The sequence below is a fragment of the Mesoplodon densirostris genome, chromosome 11, assembly GCF_025265405.1.
Source record: "Mesoplodon densirostris isolate mMesDen1 chromosome 11, mMesDen1 primary haplotype, whole genome shotgun sequence".
Classification (NCBI taxonomy): Eukaryota; Metazoa; Chordata; class Mammalia; order Artiodactyla; family Ziphiidae; genus Mesoplodon; species Mesoplodon densirostris.
Genome location: NC_082671.1, coordinates 105,953,792 through 105,968,231, shown reverse-complemented (window position 1 = coordinate 105,968,231; position 14,440 = coordinate 105,953,792). Strand labels below are relative to the sequence as shown.

The window sequence follows — 14,440 nt, the reverse complement described above, 5'->3', positions numbered from 1 at the left end:
GCCCATCCAACTGCTCCCCCGCCTCCCTCAACGGTTTCTCCTCCCTCGCCCCTTGCTTCGCCAATTAGTGCACATACACGCTCTCACGACTCCCAAGATCCAAATCTCCTCTGCCCTCTGAGGGAGGTAGAAGGAGCGGAAGGATTAGTTAGAGTTCATGTTCCCTTTTCCCTCCAAGTTCTCTCTCAAATAGAAACGCGATTAGGCTCCTTTTCGGCCGACTCTTCCCGCTACATCAAATAATTTCGCTACCTCTCTCAAGCTTACGATCTAACCTGGTATGATATCTCTGTGATCCTATCTTCTACTCTGACCCCTGATGAGAGGGAAAGAGAATTCAAACTGCTGCCCGAAACCATGCAGATCAGGTTCACCTTACCGACAACTCCATGCCTGTCGGAGTGACTGCTGTACCTGGTACCAATCCAGGCTGGACTTATCAGGATGGCCAAGATGGCCGTCATAAACACGACCTCATGATCCAGTGCCTCCTGGCTGGCATGCAGGCTGCTGCTCATAAGGTAGTCAATTTTGAAAAACTAAAGAGATAATCCAAGAACCTAACGAAAATCCAGCTATCTTTCTCAATCGCCTTACAGCGGCCTTAACTTTCTACACCCAGCTGGATCCCGACACCCCGACAGGGGCAGCGGTCCTAGCCACCCATTTTATCACCCAATCAGCCCCGGACATCCGAAAGAAATTAAAACGGGCAGAAGATGGCCCTCAAACCCCTATTTGAGATCTGGTAAAGATGGCCTTTAAAGTCTACAATGGCCGTGAGGATTTGGCAGGATCCAGCTGACAGGCTCGGATGCACCAGAAGGTGGCCCTCCAAACCCAACCTCTTGTAGCCGCCCTAAGGCCGGCCATCTCCCATGTATCACAGCATCCATGGGGTCCGCAAAAGGCAACCCCGCCGGGGGCCTGCTTCAAATGCAGAAAAGAAGGCCACTGGGCTCGCCAATGTCCCAATCCCCGACCTCCTTCTAAGCCCTGTCCCAGCTGCGGGTTAACGGGCCACTGTTAGAGTGATTGCCTTACGACTGGCCCTCCCTCAGCGTCTCCACGTGGGGGGCAGGCCGACCCAATGGCATTACCACTCGAACTGCTGGGATTGGCTGACGACTGACGGCACCCGGACTCGAAGACCCCCATCACCCTCGCCGAGCCCAGGGTAACGCTACAGGTAGCGGGTAAGTCCATCTCATCTCTGGTGGACACGGGGGCTACCTATTCGGTCCTGCCTACTTATTCCGAGCCAGTTATTCCTTCCCAGATCTCGGTCATGGGTATTGATGGCAAACCATCCTTCCCACTCCAGACCGGTCCACTCCCATGTCATATCGAAGAACTCCCTTTTACTCATTCCTTCTTAGTGATACCATCCTGCCCAGTTCCCTTGCTAGGCCGAGATGTCCTTTTCCACTTAGGGGCCTCCCTCCAGCTGGTTAGACCTGACGCTAAGGTCCCCTCCTCCCAACTCCTGCTTCCTCTTCTCGGCCTGTCTCTAGAACCCTCCCCCTCCTATCCCCCTCTTCCAATCACACCAACCCCATCAATCCCCAAGTCTGGGATACTTCTAAGCCCATAATAGCAACACACCATTCCCCCGTCCTCATCCGCCTAAAGGACCCCTCCAAATTTCCATCAAGGCCCCAATTTCCCATCTCTGAGACTCACCTTAGGGGCCTACAACCTATTATCACCAGACTCCTAAGCCAGGGACTCCTTATCCCCACTGACTCTCCCTGAAACACCCCCATCCTGCCTGTCCGCAAGGCCTCTGAGGATTATCGCCTGGTCCAGGACCTCCGACTAATCAATGAGGCCATAATTCCTCTGCACCCAGTAGTACCAAACCCATACACCTTGCTCTCCCATATCCCCCCGTCCACAACCCAGTTTAGGGTTCTGGATCTCAAAGATGCCCTTTTCACTATCCCCCTACATCCCGACTCCTATTTCCTCTTCGCCTTTACCTGGACGGATCCGCATACTCATACTTCCAGTCAGCTCACCTGGACGGTTCTTCCCCAGGACTTCTGCGACAGTCCTCACTTCTTCGGTCAGGCGCTGGCACAGGACCTCACTTCCTGCTCCGGTACCCCCAGCACACTCCTTCAATATGTAGATGACCTCCTCTTTTGTAGCCCATCTCTCAGCCTCTCAAGACAACATACTGCAGATCTCCTCAATTACCTTGGCTCTCGCGGTTATCGGGTCTCCCCAGCCAAGGTTCAGTTATCTGTATCTTCTGTAACCTACCTGGGGCTCCATCTTACCCCTACCACAAAAGATCTAACAGCCGATCACACCCGGATTATCCGTGAACTCCAGCCTCCGGAAACAGCGGAACAAATTCTCTCCTTTTTGGGCCTTATAGGTTTTTTCCGACACTGGATCCCTAACTTTGCTCTCCTCGCTAAACCCTTATATCTAGCCGCTAAGGAAACCCCTCAAGGACTCCTCACCTCTCCTTCCGCCGTTCGACAGGCCTTTCTCACCCTCCGTAACGCTCTGATATCTTCTCCTCCCCTTTCTCTGCCCAACCCAAACCGACCTTTTCACCTTTTTGTGGATGAACGGGCCGGAATAGCCACTGGACTCCTTGCCCAGCCTGTAGAGCCTTCCTACCGCCCCGTGGCTTACCTCTCCAAACAGCTACACCCAACCATTCGGGGATGGCAACCATGCCTTTGAGCCCTAGCAGCAGCAGCCGAACTGACCAAACAAACACTACAGATACTCAACCACACAGGAATAGGTAACATCTCCGACTGCTTTCTATGTGCCTCGCTTGGCCGTCCACCCTTGGCTGCTGTCCCACTCGACCAGCCCTTCAATTCTACTTCCTACACATCCCAAAACCCACCTTTTTCCCCATTAAAAGTCCCCATATTCCTTGATTCAAAAAAATCTCACCATCTGTTACGGCAGCCGCCCAAATCTACCTCATACTGGGTTTCTTTGCAACACATCCCTCACGGTAAACACATCAATTGAAGCACCACCAGGCATGTTTTTGTGGTGCAATGGTTCCCTCACAAAAGAGATCAATTCTTCCTCCCCCTTCCCATGTATCCCCGTTACTCTCGTCCCACAACTCACACTGTATAGCCAAGCCGAATTTTCCTCGCTAACCACGCCGCCCTTTACCCGACAAAAAAGAGCTATCTTTCTTTCTCTGGTCGCAGGCATCTCTCTCGCCTCCTCCCTGGTCGCTGCAGGCCTCGGGGGGGGGGGGGTGCGGGGGGGGAGCTCTAACACATAGTGTTTCAACATCTCGCGACTTAGAACATAAACTCCAGCTAGCCATTGAAGGCTCCGCCGCCTCCATCTCCTCTCTCCAGTGCCAAATCACCTCCATAGCCCGAGTCGCTCTCCAGAATCGATGAGCCCTGGATCTCCTGACGGCCGACAAAGGAGGTACCTGCCTCTTCCTACAGGAGGAATGCTGCTGTAAACGCCCTCCATCGCTTAAGAGAAGAACTCCAACGCAAACACCAACAGTCCGCCTCCCCAATTCCCGATTGGTGGCGATCCACCCTCTATACCTGGCTAACACCAATCTGAGGCCCCTTCTCATCTGTATCTTGCTCATGTTTGCCCCGTTTTCTTAGGTTCCTTCGCCGGCGCATGGAGGAAGTCTCTCGGGTGGCCACAAACCAAATGTTCCTCGGTCCTTACACCTTGCTTCCTACAGAAACCCCCACTGGTCTGCCCTAAGCCTCGGACCTCTGGTCGCCCGACTTCCCTTTCGACGCCCCCATTCAGCATGAAGTAGCCAGAGATCGGAACGCCGCCCCATTACACCAAAGATGTCGGGACGTAAGGCCAACTGGCCCGAGGCAGGGGAACGCAATCAGATTCACAGGTTGCATCAGACCGAAACTCTCCGGACCACCCCGTTCCAGAAACTGACCTGGAGACATTCCGGACCACCCAGTTCCAGGAACTGATCTGGGGGCTTTCCACCCAGCCCAGCCTTCCCTCCTTTCGAGGGACGGGACTAGCGGTCCCAAGACTGATGGAACAGGCACCAGATAGTGCCACGACACCCCAAGAGACCACCAGATAAGGAATATCCCGCGCCCTCCCAGATTCACCACACCCCTTTCCCTTCTTCCCCTATAAAGTCTTGCCCAGCCCTCGCCCGGGGGCGACTTCTCTGGCCCCTTTCTCTCGGACCAGTGAACCTCGCCCGGTAGCGCCCCCTAATAAAGCTCACTTGAAGCGTTCCTCTGTTTCGCGATGCCGTTTGTTAAGATCCGACCTTACACTTACACATCAAGGATGGCTCTGAGCTGAATTTCTGCAAAACAAGACTATCCCGTGCAAAGAACCCAGTAGACCTTTGTATCCCATCAGCTACAGGAAGAGAATGGCTGCAGGCTACTGAAAGCCAGCAGCATTTACAACTTAACTCCCATGGCCTCTGCAGTGGTACGTCTGAGTTTTCTGTTTCTGCCCCTGTACCAAACAGCTCTGGTGTAATTCCTCGTTCCTTCCTCCACCCACCCCCACCAACCCCTGTCCCCTTACCTGTGGTCCGCAGCCCTCCGCTCCGCGCTCGGATGCCGCTGGGGTGCCAGGCACCCACGGGACGGGTCGTTCCCAGCCGCCGGGCGCTGGCTCCCTAGACTCCCTTCGCTCCGCGCTCGGATGCCGCTGGGGTGCCTGGGACCCACGGGACGGCTCATTCCCAGCCGCCGGGCGCTGGCCCTCTAGACCCCCGCCGGCTCGCGTGGCGCCGACGGCGAGGAGCCCCAAGGAGGCCCCGCGCCAGGTGCGCTCTGGCCGGGACGCCCACTTCCGGGACACTCTCTTCCGGGAGAGGCGCGCAGACCGCCGCCGCGCTCAGGTGAGCCGCAGCCAATGCCGAGCAAGACCCGCCCCGGCGGCGCCGCGTCCGCGCGGCGCAGCACGATCTCGGCGCTCCAGGCACGGGCGCCGGGGGGCGGGCGTCTCCTCTCCTGAGAGGCAGCTAGCGATGCCCCGGGGCGCGGGCCCCTGCAGCGCGGAGACCGCTCCAGGCTGGACTCATCGACACCAACGCCGCCAGGAGGAGCACTTGGCGGGACTCGGCAAACAACCCAATGTTTTAAATGGAAAAAGGACTTCAAAAGACCCTTCTCCAGATAAGACATACAAATGGTCAGCAAGCACATGAAGAGATGTTAATCGTCATTAGTCGTGATGAAATGCAAGTTAACACCACAACGCCGACCCCTCCACACACTAAAACGCCTACAATCAAGAAAGCTAAAAATAACAAATGTTGGCAAAAATTTAGAGAAACTGATGCACAATTTTCCATAGGGAAAATGAATAACTTCCGGAGGTGGATGCTGAGACTATTTGTACAACAACGTGAATGTTGTTAATGCCATAGAACTGTATGCTCAAAATGATTTAAATGGTAAATGTTATGTTATGTGGGGGGTTTTAACATAATTTAGCCCCTGCTTTATACCAGACCCCAGAGTCGAAGCTTCTCATCCATTTTCTCACTTTTACTTAACCTCCTAGGATCTTCACACTCCCATTTAACAGACGAAGCTGAGCCTGAGAGGTTAAACTAAGTGACTTGCCCAAGGCTCACTCGACCAAGTCTACACTATTCAATGTTACTGTATTTACTGAACACCTACTAGAGCATCTACTGAGCAATACCTCCAGCACCTGCCAGAGACACTGTGGGAAGACCAGGATGAACGGGGGCTGAAAGCAGATTACAAAACATGGGTAGATCCTGGGGCCCTGCTCTCAAACACTGAAGTTTCTTGGAATGGAGGGGATGGCCTTTGTCACCCTTGTGGAGCCTTTTATTCCACCCCACTGCACCCCCACAGAGGAGGGAAGCAGCTGGCCTGATACTGAATATTAGCTCAGCTGGGGAGGAGTCCTGGGGCTTTGAAGAAGGCATCTCCTGCCCCACTCCCCACATTGCCCCCTAGAGTCCAGTATGTGGGCACAAGCATTCCTATGGCGGGGCAGGAGGAACATCTCATGGCACCCCTCTCCTCCCGCCCTGCAGTAATGACACTGTACCCATACACCCGCCAGAAGGGCAATGAACTTTCCTTCTCTGAGGGCACCATTATCTGCATCACCCGCCGCTACTCCAGTGGCTGGTGTGAGGGCATCAGCTCAGAGGGGTCTGGATTCTTCCCCGGGAACTATGCGCAGCCCAGCTGCCGACAGCCTGGGATCTCTGGGATGCTGACCCAAGCACCGCCTTGAGTGAGCCTCTTGAGTCCCACACCAAAGCCTGCTCCAGTCAAGACTGGACCAGACCGGCACGCCTCCTGGGCTGTGAGCTGTGTCTGTTCCTTCCCCCCATTTCAGTGGGAAGGGGTCCTGGTAAAGACAGATGAGGTACCCAGAGGCCTGCTGGAGACAGGAAAGAACTGGAAGCCAAGGAGTTTGGTGACCTTACCCACAGGGGACCCTTACGCCATGCAAGACCGGGTCTCCAGCTGCAAGTGCCAACTTTGAATAAAATTCTGATGACCTCCTGATGATTGCCCTGCAGGGCTAGCGGGCCGAGGGACTGAAAAGCAACCCACTTGTAAGACTCCCGCTCATTGAGCCTCCTCTGCCAGCCCTAAGCAGCAATATCTCCCATTTCCTCGGTGCTCATTGAGCTCTCCACACTAGACCCCTGTGCCCCTCTGCGAAGGTGGGCTGCACCCTGCTCTTTTGCCTGTTGCCTGCTTTGTTATGTATTCAGTCTTGGTTCCCCAGGCTGGGCACTCCTCCAAGAGTGGGGACCAGCTCCCTCACTTAGGTGGGGCTCTCTGAGAGCAGAGCTCACCTCGCCCTCATCCCCCAGACGGCAGCGTGAGATGTCTCGCTCACCTCCGCCCCTTTACCTCCTTTACAGCTCTGAAACTCCAGAAGAGGGAGATAGGCCTTGGGTTTCCACTGGCTCTGCTTTAAAGCATCATGGCTTTCTGTTCCATATGGGAGGAGGGGGACTCAAAAGGCCCAGCCAGTGGGGCGACTTTGGTTAAGTCCCTGCTTTCTTGCTGCATAGACGAGGCTGGGGTGCGAGACATCTTCGGGCTCTGTGAGGTCCCTGGCTGGCCAGACCCGAGCCCCGGGACAGTGTGCTACCTCTTTCCACCAACAGGAGGTGACCGTTCCCTCTAGCTTTTTATCCTCTGGGGATGCTAACAGGGTGGCCGGGGGGAGGCAAGGAGTGTGGTGTAGAGTCACAGTAGGTAAAGCAAGATCTAGGCCTCGGACCTTCGGCAGGGAGCACCACCTCTCTCCGTGGGGAGTCCAGTGCGGGGGAGGGGGGGGAAACATTTCAGGGCCTGGATCCTCTGGACAGAAGACTGGAGGAGGTAGGCCATGCAGCCCAAGGCAACAGTTAACCACAACGTGGCGGGACATGTTCCTTCTCGACCCTGACAGGGAACCCCGTCCTCCCAACTGAGAGGACAAGGTTTGTGGAAACACTGCTGCCTGCTCAGATATGCGCGCCACGCTGCTGCGGCCAGACTCCAGAATTCGCTTGCAGTGGAACTGGGGGTGGCAGCTGAGCTCGGTTAACTGCACAGATGGGGACAGCTCCCAACTCCCTCCGCCAGTCCCCAAATGGACCAACCTGGGATTCCGGGAAATCCTGGAGGGATATACCAAAACGAAAGGGAAAGGGAATAATAAAACTAGCTTTCTCTTTCCCAACCCCCACCGCCCCACCCCCTCCCCGCCCGGGTGGCCCCTGCAGGCCACATCCTCAGCACCTGATGCAGGTGTAGGCACACTTCGGTGGAGGTTTCCCAGGGCACCACCCTGGCGGGGAAGGAGCTGGGCTCGGCCTTCTGCGCCTCCTGCATAAGGCGGTGCATGGGGTAGTGGTGGAGCGGGAAGGCCACGTCGCCGCCTGCCAGCAGCCCCGTGGGGCAGAAGTCGTTGGCGCCGTCGCTCACGTAGAAAAGGTGCTCGAAGGGCACGCCGTCGTGGGCCCGCTCGCGCAGGTAGTCGCTGAGCACCTTGTGCTGGCACATGTTGGCGGGGCAGCGAGCGCAGCTGTGCGCGTGGAAGGGCCGCAGCGCCAGCAGCCCCCAAGGGCCGGGACTCGACGGGTTGCTGAAGATGCGGCAGAACAGGCCGTGGTGGCCGGCGGCGCGCAGCGCACTCTCCACGCCAAAGGTGTTGGCGTCTGAGATGAGAATAACCTCAAAGCAGGCGCCCTGCTTGGCCACAAACTGCAGCAGCTCGCCCGTGCCGGGCGACAGGGGGATGGCCTCGTAGATGGCGTGCAAGTCCCGCGGCCGCACGCCCTGCTCGCCCAGGTACTGGAAGACGTGCTGCATGTACTCGTTGTAGAAGCCCTCGTGCTAGGTGGCACGCAGGCTCTCAGGCAGCCGCTGGCCCGCCGCGGCATGCGCACGACGGAGTCGTCGCTGTTTTCGTCCACGATAGTCTCGTCCAAGTCGAAGGTCAGGAGGAAGCGTGGCGTGCCGGGCACAGCCATCCTGCTCTCCTCTACCAGCTTTGTCCTGAGCGACCCAATCCTTTTGTGGTCACCAAAAAGAGTCCCTCAGAGGAAAGGGGGACAGGACCTCTGAGCTTCTCCTGCAGGGTGGGGAGCGGCGGCTGCGGAGGTCTGTCCCGGCTGAGTCTGGAGTGTCAAGAGTGGGGAGAGGGCCTAGCTGAGGTATTTGGGTGCAGGATGGAGCAAGGGGTGCTCACGGGAATTGGAGGGGACGCTGTGTCTTATCCGTTCCCGGATTTCTGGGCTCCAGCTCTCACGAATCCCTCCAGTCCAGAGGGTCCATGAATGCTGTGCATCTGGGCCGTTCCCTCCACTTGCCCCCCATCCCCATGTTATGTATTTTTAACCACAATAAAAAAAATGAATGAAACACTGATAATACATGTTACAACATGGATAAACATTGAAAACATTCTAAGTCAAAGAAGTCATACTGAAAAGCCCACTCATATCACAACCATCTTATGTGCTTTAAATCCATAGCAGTTTTGAAAATGAGGGGGATGGGACTTCCCTGGTGGTCCAGTGGTTAAGACTCTGAGCTCCCAATGTAAGGGGCACAGGTTCGATCCTTGGTCAGGGAACTAAAATCCCGCGTACACAGTATGGCCAAAAAATAAAATAAAATAAACGTCATTGGCCTGGTTTGGATCATAGCATCGTCCTTGTACCCATCAGAGCACCCATAGGATGGAACATGGGATTGGCTAAATGTGGATCATATGCCCATCTTCAAGGTGGGTGGAACATAGCATCAGCCCTCTGGAACTGTTTGGACTGGAAACAGGTAAGAAGTTCCCAAAGAAAAGCTGAGGTTCTGGACTTTGGCATGAGAACAGATGCTGGATTGGGGAAAGCGGCAGATTCCACATCACTGATGGCCCACTGCACAGCTATGGGATCTGAAGGCCAAGGAAGGAAGGGGCTGATTTAGGGTCAGGGGCTGCAGCCACCCATCCAGTGCTCTTGCTGTCCGTCCACAACAGTAAGAACCTCTTCCTCTTGCAAAAGGCACAGCCCTCCTTGATGTCTCTGGTGGTGGGAGCCCAGGAGTCACACCTGCCCCCTGGCCACATGACTCACCCATCCCCCAAGAACAATACTGCTCATTTATCCAGTCTCCTCCCTCCTTTACGAAGAGCAGAGACTAAATGCTATGGTAGTTAGGAAATTCTTGCTCAATGAAGCAGTGGGAGGCTCAAGGATTATGCCATATCATGGAATCCATCATTGGCAGCTTTCAGAGACCACATGGGTGCACGTGGCTCTCCAAGACCATGCAGCCTCAGTGTGAAACTGTCCACTGGGTGGCCCAGTTGCTCCCATATCTCTGACTCTTAATGAGTATGAATATCAGAAGTTTGTTACAGCTGGAAGCCCAAAGGATTGCAAGGCCGTGGTCTGCTGTATGGTTGTTGTGTCAGGGACACATCAAATGTTTAGATGGTTATCAACTCGCTGGGCAGGCTATGAGCCTGTGAGGGGGAGGCCCTTTTCTCAACCACATGCATGTTAGTAACTGAAACATCCCAAAGGGCTGTCTGTGCTACCCAGGTAGCTGTTCAATTGCCCAGCAGCAAGGTCAGCTCAGTAATTGGCCACAGGGGCTTGACAGGGACCAGACTGGCCTGAGCTGGAGGACCACAGATGACTGCCTGGATGGTCAGAGGTCAAGGGCTGTCCTGAGACTTGATGTCTATTGATGCCCACTCAGATGGGACAAAAGATGCCTGCAGTCCCAGGAGGGCCCCAGCAGCCCTCAGGAGGCAGCACCTGGGGGCTGGTAGGTCACCGCACCAAGTTCTGTATAAATTCATAACATGACCATGGAGTGAGCTCAGTCAGGCCTCTGCTGGACCCGGGCTGCCCAGGCCAAGTGGGGCCAGCACTACTCTCTCCAGTTCAGATGGTAGGAGGGAGCCCTGTGGGCTTCTGAGGCCCTAACAGCCATTGACTGAGGTTGAGTTGGATTTGAAACAGTCAGTGACCAGAGCAGACGTTTCGTTCTTCTGCTCTCAGGTTCCAGGATGGGAGTAGATAACCAGCGGCCCAGGTGAACCCCCACTCGTGAGTGACCCCGGGCAAGTCCTGTCCATCCTACAGGACTCATAGGTGTGGGGTTAGGGGGGCTGTGGGCCAGTTGTGCTTAACACTAACCCACTAACCCTAACGCCCAAATCTCTACTGTTCCCTCCCTAACCCTAACCTCCTCATCTCTAATCCTAAACCCTAAGGCTCCTAACCCCTAGCCCCTAGATACTCGACCTTGACCTGTAAACTCCTAACCCTTACCCTGACCCTGACTCAGACCATCTAACCTGACCCTCTAGCCTGCATCCTTTAACTGTAATTCCTCAAAACCTGGGCTCAGCTGAGTGGCTCCATCCAGAGGTGAAGCAGGACCTGTCTTTGGGCCCCCACTGCCTCTGCCCTCTCCTCCCCCAAGGAACCAGAAAGCCCTGGGTTGTTGGACTCTGCTGACCAGAGGGGCAGCTGCTCCTGGTCTACCTGCGCCACACCCCCCTCCTCTGGGGCCCTTGGCCTCTGGACTGTCTGACCTTCAGTCCACCTTCAACAGCCCGGAGACAAATCCAGGTGAGACGCCTACTTCATTGGCACAGGTGGAACCTGGTCCCCATCCTCACAGCCCGGCCAGAAAGCTTTGTGCACACTGTCTCATGAGGCTGCCTGTCCCCAGCCAGCTGGAGGGGTCGGGAGTCAGATGGGGAACCGAAGTGTCCTTGAGGTTGGAGTGTGGGCAGGACAGGGTAGGAGGGGTGAGAGGTGAGGTGTCATCATTCCCAAACCAGGCAGGGAGTGTGTGCTGTGTTTGCATTTTGGACAGGGAAGAGTATGTCAGATGGAGGCTCTGAAGTAGCACACCTTGCAGGCCAACCTACTAGGGCAGGTCTTCCCTAAGCCAACGGGTGGCACAAAACAACGTAACAAACTGTACATATATCCTTATAATGAATCTGGCAACTGGAAAGGAAACGTCACAGGTCATGGCAACTGAGACACGAGGAGCCCATCCCGCCCGCCCAGCCTTGCGCAGTCTGGAGGTGGAGCTGGGGTAGGCTGGACAGGCAGCTCCCGGCTAGGGCCTGGGCCAGAGAGCCCCAGGAGGCATGGCAACCCGCAGACAATTTCCAGAGCCCACTGCAGCCGGGAGACGTTCCCTACAGAACAGCCTCGGGCCCTGTGTGTCCACCCTGTACACAGCACGATCCCGTCGACCCCTGGGCCTCATTCACGGCTGTCTGGCCACCCCTCCCCTCACTCCCTGAGTGCCTGAGCCCCCAGGGCCCCCTTGGCCGAGCCTTCTCTGCACACCTGGCTCTCCTGACTATCCCTGCCTCTCTGAGCACACTGTGTCCTTCCCTGGGGTCTGCGGGTCTGGCTAAGGGTTCCCCCTTGACCCCGGGTAGGCACCCCAGCCAACGCTGATGCTTGCCTTTCCTGCAAGATGGCCCCCTCAGTCTCACCAACTCCAAACTGTGTTGCATTTACTTCTGAGAAAGAGGGAATGAAGAGGAAGCCCCATTCTGGCCTCACACAAGGTGTGTGCTAACCTTGTGGACCCAAGGGACCACCACAAAGAGGCTGGAAGCCTGGCAGAGGCACAGCCCCCACTGTCACCCCTGTTCCTCGGCCCATCTCCTCTCTTCTGCCATCAAACCCCTCAGCCACCACCAGAGGAAATGTGTGGGCTTGATCCTGTCACTTTCGTTCCAAAACTGTTCTCTCTGTCTATAAAACGAAGTCAAAGCTAGCTGTCTGGCCACCCTTGCAGCCCCTCTGCGATGCGTCCTCCCCGCGAGCCAGGCACCCAGCCCCTTCCCCTGCCCCCTGCCCCCACCCTCCTCTAGAGCGAGCTCCGTCCATCCCACTCCTTCAGTTCAGCTCAGCTGCCACCTCCGCTGACCCACCAGCCAGAGGTAACCTCTCCCTCCGCAGACACGCCTGGCCTGCAGCTTCTCTGCCCCGCGCCTGGCTGGGCTGAGCAGAGCTGAGAGCATGCGCCTGCTTCACTGTGGACCCCAGGCCCCAGCACATGGCACACGCTCAGGGATGTTTACTGGACAGATGGATGACCATGAGGATGAGCAGGCAGATCACTGACGGTAGCGGGTAGTGGTCCTCCTTTTGAGTCTCTACACTTCACCACAAAGTGCTGAGGCAACAACAAAAGGGAGGGTGGGGGAAGGCGGCACCAGAAAGCAACAACTCCATGCCTTCCTCATCCCCCCAGAGCACGCATGTGTACACACACACGTGCACGTACACGCCCAAGCATACCGGCATTCACACACATGTACACACACACGAAAAGATGGACTGCAGTCACACAATCACACGTGCTGCGCATGCAAAAACACGTGCATACACACATGTGCCTGCCTGCACATAAACACTCACATGCACTCGGATGTACACAGACCTGTGCACAGACAGCACACACATGCACGTGCTTGTGCACACTCACGTAATACACACACATACACACAAAAGCTCAGGAAATTTCACAAAGTTTGTTTTTGTTTCAGCCTCCCCAAGAACGAGGAGACAGCGGATGGTCCCTGGGAAATAAAGATGGTCACAGCCCTGCACCTGTCACAGAGGCTCGTTGAAGGCTCAAGCACGCTCTGCCCTGCCCAGTCATGGGGTACAGACCCAGCCTGCTCAGCTGCCTCAGCCGAGCCTTCCGCTGCCCCAGCCGAGCCTTCCGCTGCCCCAGCCACTCGTGGGAGAAGCAAGTCTCAGTGTCAGTTGCAGGTCATGTCGGTGCTACTTCCTGACAGGAGGTCTTGTGTTATCTTGCATGGTATCTTGCTCTGGGCTGAGGCTTACATTTTGCTATCTACTCTTCCATAAGCACTTCACCATATTCCTGAATGCCTATGCCCTCCAGAGGCCCCAGTTCTAGAACCCTGGAGTTGGGAAACAGTCAGTCGTCTCTGTGCACAATCACAAAGCTGCAGTCTGACCCAAGTCCACTTCTATGTCTTTTTTTTTTTTTTTTGCGGTATGCGGGCCTCTCACTGTTGTGGCCTCCCCCGTTGCGGAGCACAGGCTCCGGACGCGCAGGCTCAGCGGCCATGGCTCACGGGCCCAGCCGCTCCGCGGCATATGGGATCCTCCCAGACCGGGGCACGAACCCGTATCCCCTGCATCGGCAGGCGGACTCTCAACCACTTGCGCCACCAGGGAGGCCCCACTTCTATGTCTTAATGCTGCTCCACCTGGGGCTGATTGCGGAGGTGCTGGGTCTACAGTCCATGAAGATCTGGGAGACATGATCCCCCTCTCGCAGGCCTGCACGGACTTGCCTTTGCCTGTTAGTCCAAGTCATGCTCTATACAACATCTCTGTTTTTCTCCTCTAGAAAAAAAATATTCCCAGAAGCAGCAGCATCTCTTTAGACCACAATCAAGATGACCCTCCTGGAATGAGCCTCAATCCTGCCTCAACTGGACTATCTCCTGCCCTCTGCCTGACAAGGACCAGGCCTTGGGTGTGGTCAGTCTCCCCTCCAGTCTGACTGGGCCTTCCTGACCAGAGAACCCAGGAATACCCCCTGAGCCTGTGGACTCAAGCACGTGCTGTGGGAAAATGTGCTGATGCATAAAAAAAATGATAGGACTCTCCAAGACCATAAAAAATCACACACAACACAAACCACAAATAACCGCCAGGCTTGTTCTACACTGTGTGAAAACTGTCAATTTTTCACTACACTGGAACATACTCAGAGATGCTCTGGGCCTGGAAGAGCCCCAGGGCCCTGGTGCTGCCCAGACTGGAAAGGGCCTCACAAAGCACCTTCTGGATACTCACTGTGGTGGGATGGGGGATCCAAGGAGACTGCATAAGAAGTGGGTATGGGAGCCCAGCCAAGCTCCCAGGCTTCTGGTGCCTGGAGGGTCA

The 14,440-nt window shown here is 55.8% G+C and overlaps 1 long non-coding RNA gene and 1 pseudogene across 2 annotated transcripts in view; one reads left to right on the top strand and one right to left on the bottom strand.

Moving 5' to 3' along the window:
- LOC132498676 (uncharacterized) overlaps positions 1-3,612 on the top strand; it is a 57,874-nt gene extending 54,262 nt beyond the window's left edge. Inside the window, exons 4-5 of one of the 2 annotated variants that reach the window (XR_009533787.1) lie at positions 1,062-1,196; positions 3,354-3,612. This is a non-coding gene — a long non-coding RNA (uncharacterized LOC132498676). The remainder of the gene's footprint in view (positions 1-1,061; positions 1,197-3,353) is intronic. The other variant, XR_009533786.1, reaches the window with a different exon arrangement.
- A 2,928-nt stretch (positions 3,613-6,540) lies between these two features.
- Positions 6,541-8,491, bottom strand: LOC132499595 (phosphoethanolamine/phosphocholine phosphatase-like; annotated as a pseudogene).
- Between the last annotated feature and the right edge of the window lie 5,949 nt (positions 8,492-14,440).